Raw genomic sequence first — 17,752 nt, 5'->3', positions numbered from 1 at the left:
TGCTATGGCTTATTCTTGAGTGTCTTGTGCAGTCTTTTCATGATGCATGCAATGGGCTTTCCACCACTTCCCTTGGGTGACTACCCTGTGACCTAACAGATCTTGCAGCTAAGAAGTTTTCCTAACATGAAAAAATTTCCTGAGGCTTAGCTTACATTTTTCTTTGTTCTTTTTCATCTCCTTTATTGGTAGTTTCGCCCCTCTCCGCATGATATCTATTAAAGATGGGATCAAAGCAGCAAGAAGTAGATCCGACTTTCTAACTCTAAGTTCCAGGGTCAGGGTCTTTCGATCTAGGCCTTTAGTTTATGTCCTTTATATCAAACCCCTCCCACCCTTTTTACTGGATACATACATAGTCTTGAAGAAATAAGGTTGGGTGGGAAGGGAGGAAAGCTCATCAAAGACATCCGGTTATAATTAATTGCTCTTGCCAAGATCAATGTATTTACTGAGCCTTGGGCCTATATTTGAGTCAGTTTTTAGATGAATAGAAGGATTATGAGATGCTTGCAGGAAACACATAGAGCATGCAATGTACGATTGTAAACATTCTGTGATGTGGTCTAATGAGTTAACAAAGCACAAGGAAACCTGTGGAAAATGTTAGCAAAATCTGTCAGAACGTTTGTCTTAAAAGCTGATCTGGATGATCTCATGTCTTCCAGCATTTCAGAGAGAGACAAATGTAAGGTACTGGTTGAGGTGGGTAAGCGAGCTAGCATGAGACTGGGATTTAGACCGGGGGGTTCTCAGGACAAGTTTTTGGCCTCAGAGTGCAGTCACCAACTCTTGCTGGTGGCTGCTCTGACAATTTTTCCTCAAATACTTAGTTAACTTTAGGAAAAACAAATATGCACATCCAAATCATTGTTATTTATTTATTTATTGCTAGCTAATCAGTCTGTTGTGAAAAGCGGTATTAACAAACATACAAGTATCACTTTTCACAGCAGCCTTACTTAGCTCTGGCAAGCCTGGGGACAAACTAAGCCTTGGATGAGGGGGGGGATCAGTGAGAGCCAGGGACAATGGGGGGATTGGTGGGGAGCAGGGGAGGCAATGGGGGGCTGGAGCCCCGTGCCCGGCAGATGGAGCCTGAGGCATGCAGCCAGAGTCCTGGGCTGGAGCCTGAAGTCCCAGAGCCTGCCACCCCACTACCCCAGGGCTGAAGCCCAGGGCCTGAGCCCTGCCACCCCGGGGAAGGTGGGGAACTCATCAGCTGCCTGCTCCTCCAGCGTTGTGTCCCCGGTGTCTCCAGAGGGGGCAGGGCCCAACTGCTGCTGGCAGCCCCAGCAACCAACAACCAAGAGGGTTCATCCAGGAGTAACAGGGAGGGGAAAGGGCCGCTACTTTGCCCCCCCACACACACACACACCAATCACAGCCACACAGGAGGGTGTGGCTGCAAGAAAAGCCCCTGATGGCTGCCTTTGAGAACTGCTGATTTAGAGCACACTAGAATGCCTTGAAGTAGCTATGGAAGGGAGATTTAGAGAGTAGACAGATAAGGGAAGACAGCCTCTGTTGGCAGCACCAAAGAGCAGACGTCACTGGGAATCCAGTATATGTGTTGACCTAAAACTGGTACCAGACCTGGTGGGGGGAGACAGAATGGGTACAATTGAAAGGTGCAAGTTATGCAGAAAATTGCCTCTTCCTGCTGCTCTGAAACAACCTACACAAAGTATAAATTGGCAGACAACTGTCAAGTGCTAATGGAAGAGGAGCTGAAAATATGAGGGCAGTTTTCCTTCTACAAAACAGCAGTATGACACAAACAGTGACCAGGAAAACAACACAATGAGACCAAGGACTCAGCCTGCAAGCACATGGTGAGACACAGCCATGCCGTGACTTAGAGGACAAGCTGCAAACGTCTCTGGGGGTAGGATGAGGAGGGTAACTTCCTTCAGGGAATTCTCCTCTGACCCTTATTACAACATACACCCTTTTTCCATATTATGGCCTTGGTAGATAATGCACAAGGGGATAAGGAAACAAAATGCAATCCAATAACCATAACTTAATAATGTCATGCAGAAGTCAGCTTGCTGTCTTTTTATTTAGACAAGACCTCCCCTGCCTTGGCTCCTCATTCATGCTGAAGATGACTGTGAACTGTGCTTAAACAGGACCGCTGGCAAAGACTGCTTTCAGAAGCAGGAAACCACTCCCTTTATCCTTGCTTGATCTCTTGGAGTGAAAATATGTGCAGGGCCCTTGTCAGGCAGCAAGAACCCTTGTGAGAAAGAAAAGAAACATTAACAAGCAGACAAAGATGAAATTTTTTTTCCTTCATCACATTTTCGGGGGGCGGAGGGGGGGGCAGGACTCGGAGACAAGAGAAGGTGGTTTTTAGACAGTGTATTTTGCACTACAATTGTGCATTTCCCTCGATTTGCTGTGTCCTAGACTTTATTTGGCTAGCACTTTTTTTAATTAAACGTTGGGTTTAAATTTAAAGAGAGCAAATCTAAATCTGTCACCCTCATGGTCTGTTCTGAATGATCAGGATACAGAAGACAAATGAATGAGAATCAGCATGATGTAATGTGGCACAGCCAAGCCAAAATCAGCCAAGCCAGTTAAATAACATGGCACTTTACCAGGACCCTCTTCTCTTTAATACAGCAATCTGATTTTACATATCATTCCTTGTCACCAAACTCTGTATTCAGTGGTACTCTGGATATACACTGAACTGAATCCAAGTGACTCCATTGAAGTCAAAGTCCAATATGTTTTCTTTAGTGAATGAGTCAGCTCCTACTCTCATATACATTAGTATAAATCCAAAATAACTCTTCCAACGTCAGGACAATTACTCCTGCTTTATGGAGATGGCTTTGCTCCATTTTGTACATATGTTTTCATGATACATTACATATTGCAAGGTACCTCTGGTGTTTAAAAATGAAATCCAGAATGTAAAGGGCCTGATTCTCACTTACTGACCCTTTGCACTGCCAGAATGGTGTGAAGAGGCCTTAGTGTAAATGAAATTAGGCCCCAAGTAATTTGATTTCCTCATTGACCAGGCAGCCCTGGTGAGGTTAAAGATGAGATTTCCCCCCCGCCGCCCGCCCCAAGCCCTAAGAGGGTTTCTTTGATTCCATGCTGTATTGGAGGCTTAACTCCCTTAGGTGAGTTAGAAAATATCACCCTAAATGGGTTAAGTTAAGGTCCATACAAAGTAATATGCAAGTAATTATTACTGGGCCTGGGTTTGTCCTCTTCAGCCATTAACCATTCCTAGCCATGCTTGTTTTCACTCGCTCAGGAAAAAAAACTATAGGATTAATGTGAAAATACTGTCTAAGGCTAGGTCCACACTACCCGCCCGATTCGGCGGGTAGAGATCGATCTTCTGGGATCGATTTATCGCGTCTCATCTGGAGGCGATAAATCGATCCCAGAAGCGCTCCCCCGTTGACTGCAGAACTCCTGCTCGCCGAGAGGAGGAAGCGCTGTCGACAGGGGAGCTTGCCTGCGCCGCATGGACCCGCAGTAAGTAAACTTAGTTCGATCTAGGAAACGTCGACTTCAGCTATGCTATTCTCGTAGCTGAAGTTGCGTTTCCTAGATCAATCCCCCGCCCCAGTGTGGACCAGCCCTAAGGTACAGTGGGGCTGACATTATTTTTTCAGTTTCTCCCGTGTTAATATTTTTATACCATACTCTGGAATATGACACTTAAATCCTGCATTTTGTGTGCTTTGGGCTGAAGAAGGTAGATACGCTATAGTTCTTGTACTAAAGAGGCAGGACTGGCTGCTCCCTTCAGACCCATCAATTTCTTTCCATCAGCTGGCTAGAAAATACTCCCTCCCTGTTAGGGATTGAACACAATGCATCAGAACCATCATGGCCCAACCCCTGACAGCTGCAAGGTGTAGCTCAGGATCTTTCATGTGGCTGGGAGCTGGGGCTAACTGACACACACCTCCTCATCTCGCAGACCAGGGGTATGAGCAAAGCACCCAAACTGTATACTAACTTCAAATGTTTCCAAAGCTCTTGCCTCTTTACGAAAGAGCATCTGCTCTAATTCCTCAGCAAGGCAAGAGTACAGTGGTAACAAATGTATTTACTGTTTATGGCAATGTTCAAATCGGCGCCAAACCTTTCTCCGATGGAATTTTCTGAATCCTACTGTCTGGCTGTCTCGTCCACAGTGGCTGCTGCTGACTCACTGTGCTGAGGCTTGGTCGTCCCCTCCCCCATGGCCAGGAAGGTACTTTTCAGACATTGTAACACAACTTCCTCACCCCCCAGAGCGTATTACCCATATATTTGCAAATACATTGTCTGTTTCCCCTCAAAGAGCAAGTGAACAGTCATTTTTCACTGACCACACTGCTAACCATATCGCATCCTGCACAGGTCATGTGATAGACCACTTACTTACAAAGGACTAAACAGTAGCATGCAGCTTACCATGTTGGTACAGAAAAGTGGTCTAGCAGCAGAAATAAAGGGCCAGATCATCAGCTGGTGTAAACTGACGTCAATGAAACTCTGCTGATTTGCACTGGCTGAGGATCTGGTCCACACCAGTCTAAGATAATGTACTGAGCTGCAGCCAGAGACCCACGGTAGCCTCGAGATTTTTTTTTATTAAAGTAGGTTCGCAACTTTCTCTTCTTTCAGTGTTGGGGCACTGCATGGAACAGGATGGACATAACCAGTTTCACACTTTTTCTCAGTCACTGATTTTTTTTTTCCAATAGGTGCTGCTCTTGTGCTCTAGGACTCTGATGTGACAGGGATGAATGACACAATACTATGCTTCAGATGTCTTCCAGTTTTCCCTGTGCCACTGGATGCATTATCGATCTCGCTCTCTCTATCCCCTATTCCACTGTGTTTGGGTAGGGTATTTACATATGAACTATGGGAGAGAGGTATTGAATCAGTGACCTAAATAATATGGAGTTTATTAAAATCAACAACTAAATCAAAACCTAGTACATTTAAAAAAAAAAGTGATGCTTTAATTGAGATACATTGTGGATATTCCCAATGGGAGCAGAAACTCAAAGATGGGACCCACCATTCTGGGTGTCATCAACCATACTGGCTGAAAGATGGTGATGAGAAGAGGTGACCATATATACTGGCGTATACACTGAGTAATTTGTGCTAGTCTGTCATTTAGGGGGAGTTATGGGGATCTACCTATCACACAAGTAGGTGAACAGGAGTGGCAAAGGGACTTGGAAAAAACCACACTGACTTTGGGAAAACTGCAAAGGGCTAGAGAGAAGGCTGGGAAAGCCTGAGGCAACAGCCAGGACCAGAGTAGCATTGAGTTAGCAGCCAGTTTGAGGTTGGAAAAACCTCTACAGGTTGGACAGAAGCCATGGCAGCTTGAATCAATTAAAGAAGCATGTGCAAGTGTGGTGGGGTTTGGGAGCGAAGGGATTTATGCACATCATGGGTTAGTTGTATCCTAAGTCACTGTCCTTAAATAAGAATTGGCCTGTACACAGACTGGCTTATAAGTGGATATATACAGTAATCATCAGAGAAAATACATCCGTGCACAGAGGCGGCAAGTTATATGGGCCCATGGTGCCAGTGCTCCACCAATATTCAGGAATGTGGGCCCAGCTCCACCAATGCTCGGGGCTCCACTGCCAGCCAGGCCCGGTCCCCTTACCTCTTACCCACACCCATCCCCAGCTGTGGCCCCAGCCTCGGCCCCCTTACCTCTGTCCATCTAGCCCCTCCCAGAGACATGGCCTTGCTCCCGTGTGGGGGGTGGGACTTGGACCGTTCCGGGCACCAGCAAAAGTTATAGAAACCTGCCACCCATGCCTATGCAGGTGGCTTCCGTGCCATGTGTATCCTTAAATGGCCTCAGTACTATATAACTTAGTGCAGTAAAGAAGATATGTCCATTACATTTTCTGTCACAGATAGGGCCTTCATCTGAGGCAGTACTGAGGATTTTCCCATAACTTCTGTTAGTTTCCTATATGTAATAAGGAAAACTAATAAACATGAATTTTCACTCTGTATTACAGTTTTTTACTTTCGTGATTTGTTACACTGAGGGCAGACTTTGAACTTACATTCATTTTCTGAGGAGGTATAGATTAGGTGCTAAAAAACGGCCCCATGGCTTCCAGTGTCTTCCATAAACTTCTTCCCTAGCTGTTGTTCAGTAAGCACACATTTTCTATAGTTATCTCCTTTGTTAGTTTTCATGGCAGTTCAAACAAAACCGTTCAGTTTCCTCCATGTCAAATATTAACCAGCAAAACATTCTTGATGTAAACTGCGGACGACTATTCATTCTTCAAGTAATGCATGAGTCATAAAAATGAATCGCAAAAACTTATCAGTACTGTCTGCTAAAGCTGGTCAGAAAATAGGGGGCGTTTCCCTGAAAACGCTTCAATTTTGGCAAAAAATGGAAAGCTGAAAAATTTCAGCCAAAAACATTTGGTTTCAAACTGAAATTTTGGATTTGGAAATTCTGCCATGATGTCTCATTTCCCCCATTCTTTTCTATAGTCTCAGGACAGACCATAGCTTCCATGATCTCCCCTTTTGCTGAACCACTGCATGCCTCATAGGATTTACTAGTTGTGATGATTATAGGTGATGTAGTCTGGCTGGACACCTCAGCCCACAGAAGAGAATTGGGATACAAGTTACCCAAACTACATCTCCCAAAATGCACCAGGCCAGTTCGTCCAAATCGACATTGGTTTTGTATCAAAAACTGAAATCTTTTCAGTTGTTGAGTATTTCTTTTGACATAATCTAATTTTACCACAAAAAGCAGGCAATTTTCACAAATATTAGTCAAAAACCTAATTTTCCATGGGGGAAAAATATTTTTTTAATGAAATAGCTCCATGATGTACATCAAAAAAGGACATCTAGATAGCTTCTGGCCTTCCTCTGAAAAAGCACTGAACTAGCAATGCTCTGCCATCTTCTTAGCTTTGAAATTCCAACTGTTGCTTTCTTTCTGTTTCCCTCTGACATTTAAACCTCTTATACCTGGTGTCATGTAATCTTTGTAACCAATGTTCCCTTCCTGATGGGTTCTAAAAATAGAATGAAAGAGACTAGAATTATTAAGCTGGCTAAGAATGGACATAACTATTCCAAATTGTTTCTGTACTACTCTTCAGGTTGATGATCCAGTACAACTTCCTCTGTTCTTCTGGTTTGAAAATAAAATAGTCAGTCAGCCCCAAGCTGTAAAAAGTGAATACAGGCACCAAGCTAAGATGACAGATACACTTACGAGAAGTGGTACATCATGGACACATGTGCTTCTCCCTTCCCATGTGGTGCACCACATGGGTATATGTACCACATAAATGGCATCCAAGATGAGTAGAGGTGACTGGGTATTGTCATTTATCCACTGCAACACAGAGCTGGAACTCTATGGGGATGATCCAAAGACCACTGAGATCAATGGAAAGACTCCTTCTAATGTCAGTGGGCTTTGGAAAAGGCCTCGTGTGTCCTGGGCAGTCAAATATATGAGAAATTGTCTTATTTACTTGATATATTCTATCACAACATATCAGTATCAAATTGATAATTTCTAACAGCATGATCCTTATCTCATTAACGTCACAAGACAAACTTCTGTTCACTGGAGCTGAATTAGGCTCCAAATGACTTGCCTTTTCCACAATCATAAACCAGGTCTCTTGGGCTTAGTCTTGGGTCCTTCCCTGCACCCCATACTCCTCTGCTCTGGAATACACTGTAGTGTGGAGTGAAAGCTCATGAGCTGCAGTGATACTACCTGGACAGAACTGACAGATGTGACAGGAACAAATCACTCTCATTCTATAAATACAGCACATCCTGTCACAGTTCTTATTACCCAGAGTTGTAGTCCTTATCTTAAACTTTCTTATTTTTAAATGTAAGGCCTGAAATTTTGTAGCCAGTTAATAAAAAGGGTGGGGGGAAGAGACTTTGAAATCTTCTGTATGTTACAAATTTGTCATCTCCTGAGTTTTCAATCTGGCACCAAACACAAAAATTGTGGAAAATTGTTAGCCGTTTTGTGAACAATGATAAACAGTGCTGGTTACTTCAGTGTATTTAAGATTAATTGTGAATGTTTGGGTTGGGCCATTATTGGTACCTGAATTAGACATGTGCTGAACAATTTATTTCTTACATTTTCACTGCACATGGGATTGTCAGATTAGGCTGCACTGGACTATTCATTACACCATGGCCATGATATCAAATAATCCCCTAAATAGAACTGCATCTGTCTTGGAACTAAGAAAGTTGGATTGGGGGTGGGCGGTGGGGGGAGAGTTGAATGATCTTGTGTGCTAGGAGGAAGGCAAAATGCATTGTTGTTTCAAACTGAAGAAAGGACGTGACAGACCTAAGCTATTTGGCACATAGTAAGAGAACTGTCCATTTTAAGCCTTGGACAAGATTTCTTATGTATAGTCTAGATTTGAGTGTTGCTAGACTCCAGATACACATGCTGGGTAAACAGGCTATTCCCATTTAAAGTATCTATGATTTGGGCTGCGTGCAGAGCCCAGGCTGGCTAGAATATAGGTGCACACTAATGTTGGTTTTGCAAAGTATATTGGAGGATGTTTATCATTTGGAGGATGCTTATCAGGTGTGGGCCAAAATGTGTTCCCGGTAAATAACGTATAGTGATTTAAGACACATCCTCCTATATCTAGGCATTATGGGGTGAGTTAAAATCAACAGCCCTAGCTCAATTTCCTCATATCCATATGTAATATATTCAAATCTATCGTGTATGGTCTTTATCTGCACACTTAATCACAAACATAAGAGTTATTTATAGGATGGATTTTATTCTGAATGCAGTTTATGACTCATGCAATAAATAAAGGACTTCCAGAAATCTTGTTTCTTACAGTGAATATTCTTTGGTCCCAAGATGCACCATTTACAAAAATATTACAGAGAGCTTTGGAAGTGCTCTAAACTGACTCTGTTTCATGGAAATACTGATTCAGGGCCAAGTGCTTGATTATATTAGATGATCTAACAAGGAGTTAGAAGGCTGAGAAGAGAATTAGAATACCGTGCAATTAGAAATAAAAGAATTAAAGCTTTCTAATAAACTAAGCCCCCCCTTCCCGCCACACACACAGTGCATTATTCTATGTAACATGTGTGGGTGAATAATATAAGCACTATTGAAACTAGAAAATTAGAGCCCTTAGCTACAAAACTGAACTCATGATCAGGCCCTCTTAGGGTCACTAAGGAAAGGCTGCAAACTCCTGCTTGGGGGATGGGGGAAGAACAAGCATGATTGCATGACCCATTAAAAGGAAAATAAGCTGTGTAGCACATCAGGGCAGGGAATAAGGTACACTCAAATAGGAGCACTCGTGTGTTGTCTCCAGGCCAAATTCTACCCTTATTTACACTTGAAGTAAATGGGGAAGTCAGTGGGGTTTTCATCACTGCACTGCAGGCAGACTTTGCCCCCCTTGTGTGCGTTGAGGGTAGCACTATGTGCAAGCAGTGTACACTGTCCATGGATCACTGAAAATGAGTGTGGTCAACAGAACCTCAGGCATGGCCAGAGGAAAAACCACAGCTAACACCGTGGGGTCTTGGTCCATGACTGGGGCCCCTAGGGATTACCCCAATATTAACAATACATGTTCCTCACCAGAGATGCTAGAAGAGTGTAATTCCAAGTGCATTGGATCCAGTCAACATCACTTGAGAGCAGTTGGCTGTGATTTCTGTGCTGCGACCTGCGTCTCTGTGAGGTACTCAGCCATGCTCTGCGTGGGATGTTGCATTTGCATGCGATAATTTCTCAGGCCTAGCCATTCCAGCAGTGCTGTGACAAAGATGCACCTCCCACTGTATGTTTCAGAGTGCTTCTCTCCATCTATGCTGCCTGGATGCAAATGTTATTCCCTTCTAGGCTGTGATGTGCGCATTGGTGAGCCAATGTTCTCTCTACACACTGTGTGGGCTGACAGCAATTTACTGATAACACTTTTAAATCAGCAGTTTATTATTTAGTATTTCTCAGTGCTAGAGGTGTACATAGCATTTTACAGACATAGATGAAGAAATGGTGCCTGGGTGTTACTGTTAATAGAGTGCATGCAGGCTCTTAATGCCACTATCCTTGCTGGGCTTTATGGATCCTGTATGCTGGGTTTCCAATACGACTTTAAAAAAATGTAGTGAACTTAAAGTATTGACTTGCCTGCCTTAGTGCTGGACCCATTTGGGGGTTAAATAAACTGTGACAGCAAGCTTCTCCAGCCCTTCTAACCAAGGCATCTCAGCCCTCTACTAAAGGGACTGCCTTCAAAGGGTGAGAGGGTAATTCAATCTCCTTGCCCCTTGGTTTTTATGCAAAAAGTGGGAACACCGGTGATTGTGTGTCTCAGCTGAGATGGTGGTTGTGAGATAAACAACATCTCCACTCTACTGACACCACCTACTAAGTTTTCAAGGGCCACCACCCAGCCTTCCGAAAGACTCAAGCTGGATTTGAACCAGTGACATACACTACTGCTTTTTAAAATACTCTAATATTTCCCTCATTCTAAATAGAAGAGGATTCTTGAACAACTTTGAACATCATCCCTGATCCACAATAGCAAATTATGGGTCAGATTGCGCATCCCAGAATCCCAGTAGTGAGCAGTTACTTGCACTAGTAGTTCCATTCTCTTCCATGGAATTACTCATCCAAGTCACTGCTTACCAACGGGACTAAGAGGTTCACAATCTGGCCCTTTGCAGTTCTTTTATCTAGATGCCCTGGTAGTGAGAAGGACCATTAATTGGAACCATGAACTCTGAAAAGAGTAAAAATCAAAGATGACCCAAGAGCCTGCAGGCATAAAAGCATCTACTGAATTGCCAACCCTGTTTAATGAAAAGGAGCAGCACAAAGACAAAGTTCATGCATAGCTTTATACATACCAACAACACTGGCCATCAAACAGTTTACAGAACATGCTGTAAATTGAAAGATAGAAAGCATGGCTTGCGTAAGCATTTCATAGGGATTTGGGATAAAAAAAAGACCTACTATAATACTTTGCACTTCTATAGTGCCAAAGGGTGCCAGTATGCTTTAGAAACATTAATCGCCAACTGCCGTCCTCACCCCATCCCTGTGAAATGGGAAAAAGTTGTTACCCTCCACTTCCACAGCTACAAAGTGGGGATAAGTGACTTGCCCAAGGACACAGAAAATCTGTGGAAGAGATAGGACTAGACCTCAGATCTGCTAATGCTTAATCCTGCACCTTAAAAACAGGTCCTTCATCCTAGACACGCTCATCAAGACCTTTCCTTTTTGTAACAGGGTGAGTGTCCCCAGTAAGGATAGTAGGGGCCAAGAGTCAGTTAATCCCTGGTTCACAGTGTGTGTCTCTCTGTAAGGTTCCTGGGAATTTTGGAGTAGATGAAGACCTTGGGAAAGCAGAGATAGGTGTTGGGAGCGAGGGAAATGGTCCCAGGGAAACAGTTAGTGCTTAGGGAAAACCAAGGCTACTGTTTCTTTAAGGGTCCAGGATCAGGAGTCTTGTAGTGCAGGGTCAGCGGAAGGGTCCCCACTCTCTCAGCCAACTGGGATGAGACCTGGGAAGGAGGGCAGTATATATGCTTCCTCAGACCTCATAAAAGGGAGGAAAGGAGTTAAGTAAAGGGGGGCTAATTAGGAAAAGCACTTCAAGGCTGCAGCTGGCCTGACTCAGGGCCAATGAAACAAGGAGGGCGGTGGGAGTCCTGAAGCAGCGAGAAAAAAGTTTGGACGTGTGGGGCTAAAGAAGATATTTGTACCCCGTAAAACAGGTAATAAGTCAGACTCCATGAAAGGGGGATTTTGTTCTCACTACTGGGGTCTGGAAGTCAATTATTTCAGAGAATCCCAAGGGACCTATGTGTAGGGCTATCGTGGGACATGAGGGGGTTCTCATGTTGCATTTTGCAAATAAAGGATATAGTCTCCTGCTACACTGATGCTATACTTGATGTTAGCAAGAAGGCAGCTGCCTGAGAGAGCTTATCTTATGTGGTATGTTTCTTTTAGCACTTTAGTGTTGTGTGCAATGTAGATGCGGGAATGTTGACTAATTGTGCCTCTTCCAGTCATAAGGGATTCATGTGACAAAATGCAACACAAGACATGAGATACTTTCAACATGTGCCTGGGTCCAATACTGGTTTAGGTCAGTGGATTCCTTAGTTTTCTCCTTAATGGGTTTGATGACTGCACAGATCCACAATAGTAAATAAAAAATGTTACTTGCTATATTACTAGTAAACTTGAATTAAAACAAGGGCTGGATTTTGCCATCATTTATAATCCTTTTGGTATCCGTGAAAGTTGAGCACATGCAACTGATAGGATAATTGGGCCCCAGAGGTGTGCAGTGTTAACCCATACCCCAACCTCAAGCAGATGACTTCAATCCCATTGACTTCAGTGGGACTACTCACGTGCTTAGGGTTAAGGATGTGCTTAAGTGTCTTGTTGGAAGCTGGCCCTAGTTTGTACTAGGAAAACTACCAAGTAAAGATCTTTAAATGTTTCTGCTTAGACAGTGTGTGTATGTCCTCACACCTGGGCATATGAAGGGAGCTGGGGCTAATGCTTAGAGCCATAGATTGTGAGTCAGGAGACCTGGGCCCAGAACCTTGGCTACCACCAGTGCAGCTCAGGAAGTGGGGGTCCAAAGTGGCCTCTGTGTATCCCTCCATCTGGACTCTGTTCTCCAGGCTAGTCCCTGGCAGGCCTGAGCAACCTGAAAGGTACTAGCTGCCAATGACCATAAGGAGTTTTTATGGCAGCTGGGGATCAGCAAGGTGTAGAGATTATGCCTTTAGCCATGGCTCTTCTGCAGGCAGAAGTGAGTGGCGAATCAATAATCATTCTAGGGCAGTGTTTCCCAAACTTGGGACGCCGCTTGTGCAGGGAAAGCCTCTGGAGGGCCGGGCCGGTTTGTTTACTTGCCGCGTCTGCAGGTTTGGCCGATCGCGGCTCCCACTGGCCGCGGTTCGCTGCTCCAGGCCAATGGGAGCTGCTGGAAGCGACGGCCAGTACGTCCCTCGGCCCACACCGCTTCCAGCAGCTCCCATTGGCCTGGAGCAGCAAACCGCGGCCAGTAGGACCCGCGATCGGCCGAACCTGCAGACGCGGCAGGTAAACAAACTGGCCCGGCCCGCCAGGGGCTTTCCCTACACAAGCGGCATCCTAAGTTTGGGAAACACTGCTCTAGGGAGCAGTTACTCGCCCAAGTCTCATTGGCTTAATTAGTGTAGGGGCTGCAATTCTGATTCTATCCCATGGTGGATTCTCCTACATTTGGGTGACCCCATACCTAACTACACCAGGTCTAGGGCCATAATCTGCTGCTGGTGTGATGTAAAGCAGCTGTACGGGAGTGAAAGCTCTGGATTGTGTAGGGAAAGCCTCTGGGGGGCCGGGCCGGTTAAATCCCCAGCTCTGCCACTGGTTTGCTGTATGACCTTGGGTGAGATGCTTAGTCCCTCTGCCAGGGCCAACACTTACCTGTCTCACTGGGGTGATGTGTGGTTCAATTAATGAATATTTGTGGAGCACTTAGATTCTTCATTTACAGGTACTATATACTTATTAAGTAGTGTGATTGTACATTCAAATCTATCTGTATAAGGTCAGCACAGGACAGAGTCCTTGGTGAATATCTTTGTGTCCAGGTTTCTAACCAACATTACTGTTTACAGCAATGCATCATCATTAATAGGAAGAATTTAGAGGCGGCATGAATAAAGTGAATGCAGTGATATTACTTAAGCCTATTCAAGTACTGTATGACAGATAAAGTGAATGGTTTGGTTATATTTTCCTGTTACTTCGTGGAGGAAAATGCAATCTAACTAAATTAGCCCCTGGTTAAAATTCTATGGTAAACTGATCACCACAGAGGTCAGGATAGACTTTTCTACACTTATGTCATTATGCCACTGACCAACTATGCTATGAAGGATTTTTTGCTTTCTAGTGAGACATCAGGTATTAGCAGGTCACTACCAGGAGTAAGGTTTGTAAGTGAAACTCTCCTTAGCTTCAATGCACCCTTTGATAGTGTGGTTAGGTATTACTAGGGGACAGAGTTGGCAGAGAGGAAGGGTAAGAGAAGCATGTATTTGTCCTGCTGTCCACTAAACCACACAGCAATGACAAGTGTAATACTACCTCAATTAAAATGGTTTCTCTGGTTTGTCATCATTCATTGTTCAAAATATAGCTGCTTAATGACAGGATGTGGGAAATTAAACATTTCTGACATCGTAATAGATTTTAATTTTTTTTTAAAAAGACATTTCCTGAAGAATGTAAATAACTTAGTTTAAAAATGGGCTCAGGAAAAAACGCCTGGCTGAAAAATGTGATTGAAGAGAGCCAATGTGGTCTGGTGTTTAGTGACCTGGATGGGACTCGGAAGATCTTTGTTCTATTCCTGGTTTTGCCCTGACCTGCTTCCAGACCTTGGGCAAGTTGGTTCCCCACTTTGTGCCTCTGTTTTCCTTCCCATCCTAGGTCGGTCTGTCTGTATTGCAAGCTCTTACTTTGCATTTGTACAGCGTCTAGCACATTTGGGCCCTCATCCTGGTAAAAATAACAGAACCTAAAAGGTAAATGTGCTTCTGCACTGTTTTCTTTGCCTAAGCTACTCCTTTAAAGGCATGATCCAATGCCCTCTGAAGTTAATGAGTCCTTGGTTCAGACCTTAAATGCTTGGGGAGAGGGGCAATTAATTAGAGACTAAAACAGAATTTGAGGGATAAGATTAAATCTCAGATCCTAAGGGCATCCACAGAGAAGACCTGATTACATAAATGATCTAGTTATCAACCTAGATCCTCAAGCATGGCAGAGTTGTGACTGGAGTAGGGATGTGTGTGCAAAAGCTGGCTTTAAGTTGTCTTTATGCCCCCTTGATCCTCAGGCTGCCTTGTGCTGATCCAGTCCCCACTCTCAAGTTAGAACAAGTACCTGGTCCACCATGCTCTGGCTGCTTCTAGCCAAAAGGAGTTATTCACTGCACCTAGAGATCTCATCCGCACTCCCTTTCACCTGGGCAAATCCTGCGAGCCAGATGTGGGGAGAAGAGCTGCTATGGTGTCCGTCATTTAACTCCCACTATTTCAGATTGATCTTAAATTTATATGTGGCATTATATGGCTCCAGTCCTTTAGTCTGTCATATATGTTAACAGTTTACAGTAGACAATATATAGTTACAAATACACTCCTGTCTCTTGCTCTTAAGTAGGAATTGTTTTCTTTGGGTGAGCCGCACATGAAAGTAAATGGGTTTGGTGGGAAATTGATTTCATCCAAGTGCATCCATTAGTCTAGTCCCTGGCCTCAAATAGCAGGCATGACCCTGCCCAATTGCCATGTGCTTGAGTGGGGAAGACCAAATAGCAAGCGTGAAAAATTGGGATGGGGTGGGGGTAATAGGCACCCATATAAGACAAAGCCCCAAATATTGTGACTGTCCCTATAAAATGGAGACATCTGGTCACCCTAGAGTGTGGACACTGGATCTGCATAATTGCTGACCCAGTTGTAGTGCCATTATCCCTTTTTTTGTCTGCCCCTAACTATCCCCCCCCTTCTACAAATATTCCCTAAAGCTTGCCCTGGGGTATGTAGAGCTAGTATGAAATTTGCCCACGTGTCCTCTCCACAGTTACATACAGCCCCCATCCCTCCAGCAAAGTGGAACTGCTATAGTTCCATTGTATTGGGGCCTACTTCAACTTTAACTTCTTTGGTCAATTTCACCCCCATGATCACTTGATACAGTAGAATGCTTGCTGAGGAGCAATTAATTGCCATACTTCTCAGCTGTGCCCTCTTACAAGGGTTGTTCTGTCCTTTAGATCCAGAGTACATTCCCACAAGCCTAGTCCTATCTCACTTTTGCTAGTTTAGGTTATTTGCTACATCAAAAATCCTGACTCACAAAACTTCAAGATGTAGAAAACATTGGCTGTGTTAAGAGAATTCTTCCCAGATCATTTTTCCCCTATAAATATTTTTTGTGTGTCCCTCAGTTTTGTCTTTTGGCCCCACGTTATGCCACGCATTTTGTGTTTTGGCAGGCTGAGAGCTATTTCTAATAGCCATCGCCCTGGTCTCCCCAGTCAAGTGTCCTTTCTGTATTACCCTGCAGCGTTTTATGTACCTGATAGAAATATCACACAACTCTCACACAGCTCATAAAATTTGATCTCATGCTGGAAATGTTTTGTGGGAATATCGCTGCTTAATATACTGCAACAATTCACAGTTAATGCTGTCACCATGAGCATCAGAGGTTCTGAAGAATGTCATTGGCTCAAGCAAGTTTGGTGTGTTATCAGAAATCCACATGAAGAAGACTGGAACAAATGGATGTCTGATGCAGTAAAAAATAATAGGCCACCAAAAGGGAAACATGAGCAGCCTCGGACAAACCCAGCTGTCTGGTTGGCTTAGCTTTGATCCAGTCAGAACACTATCTAATTGCTGAGATGAGTACCAGCTACTGCTGTTTAAGAATGACAGCTGGAATACTGAATAAAATAAATAATGTAGCACTAGGCCATTCCAAGGTGTGCATTCATAGGTTACTGGTGTGTAGTGAAACAAGTCTAAAGACCTAGGATGAAATTTCAGCCCCAGGGAAGTCAATGGAACAACTCCAAGGGGGCCGGGATTTCAGCCCTAGTACTTTAAGCATTGGAGATAATGCATGCACTGCAGTAGGTGAGCAAGCTATTGCTACTAGTGTATGGCTCATTAATGTTACATTTAATTAATACAAATCCTTGGAATACTGAAAAACAAAACAACCCCCTCCCCCACACACAACTTTTGTCGATGTCGATGCAACGTATCCTTCTACTATGAAAAGTAGTTCCTATTAAAAGGATAAGAAATAAGAAAATGCATTTATAACTTTTCCCTTTTAACTGTTTTGAATATATCAATTTTTTCTAAAGCTTTTTGCTATCCTCACTGAGGCCCAACTGGTGTCCCCGGTAGGGTGACCACCTGTCCCGAATTGGGCAGGACAGTCCTGGCACGCAGAGTTCAAGTTCCGGTCCCGGGCTGAATGACTCCAGGGCAGCATTAGTCCTGGATTCCCTGTGGCACCGCTCTGCACCTACCTGAAGCTCAGATGTGGTACCAGCCTCTTCCCACTGCAGGGAGGGCTGAGGTGGGCCTTGGCCTACCCTTAGCCATGAGGCCTTTTCCCCCAAGGCCCTGGCCAGGCCAGAAGCTGGAGCTGGGCAGTAATAAGAGCTGCTCAGGGAGCCCGGGCCACTGTGGGGAGCCCCAGACTCTCCATTTGCCCTGGGTGGTGTGCCCAGGGGGCAGGGACACTGGCTGGAGGGCTGCTCTCAGGCCCCTACACCTGGCAGGTGGATGGTCTGGGGCTTCCCACAGTGGCCTGGGGTCCCTGGACAGCTCTTATCACTGCCCGGCTTCAGCCTCTCGCCTGGCCAGAGGGTGGGGCTTTGGTGGGAAGAGGAGGAGCAGGGATAGGGTTTCAGGGGGGACGAAGAGGCGCAGAACCATTAAGAGGTGTTGGGCTCCCCCCCCCATGTGTCACACTTTTGCCTTTTCAGAAGGTGGTCACCCTAGTCCCCAGCCCTATATAAAGCACAGCCTTTATATAGATAAGCCTCATTTTTTAAAGCATTTTACAAACGTTAATTCACTTCACAAT

The sequence above is a fragment of the Malaclemys terrapin genome, chromosome 9 (genome assembly GCF_027887155.1).
Source record: "Malaclemys terrapin pileata isolate rMalTer1 chromosome 9, rMalTer1.hap1, whole genome shotgun sequence".
NCBI classification, from domain to species: Eukaryota; Metazoa; Chordata; order Testudines; family Emydidae; genus Malaclemys; species Malaclemys terrapin.
This window is presented reverse-complemented; position numbering follows the sequence as displayed.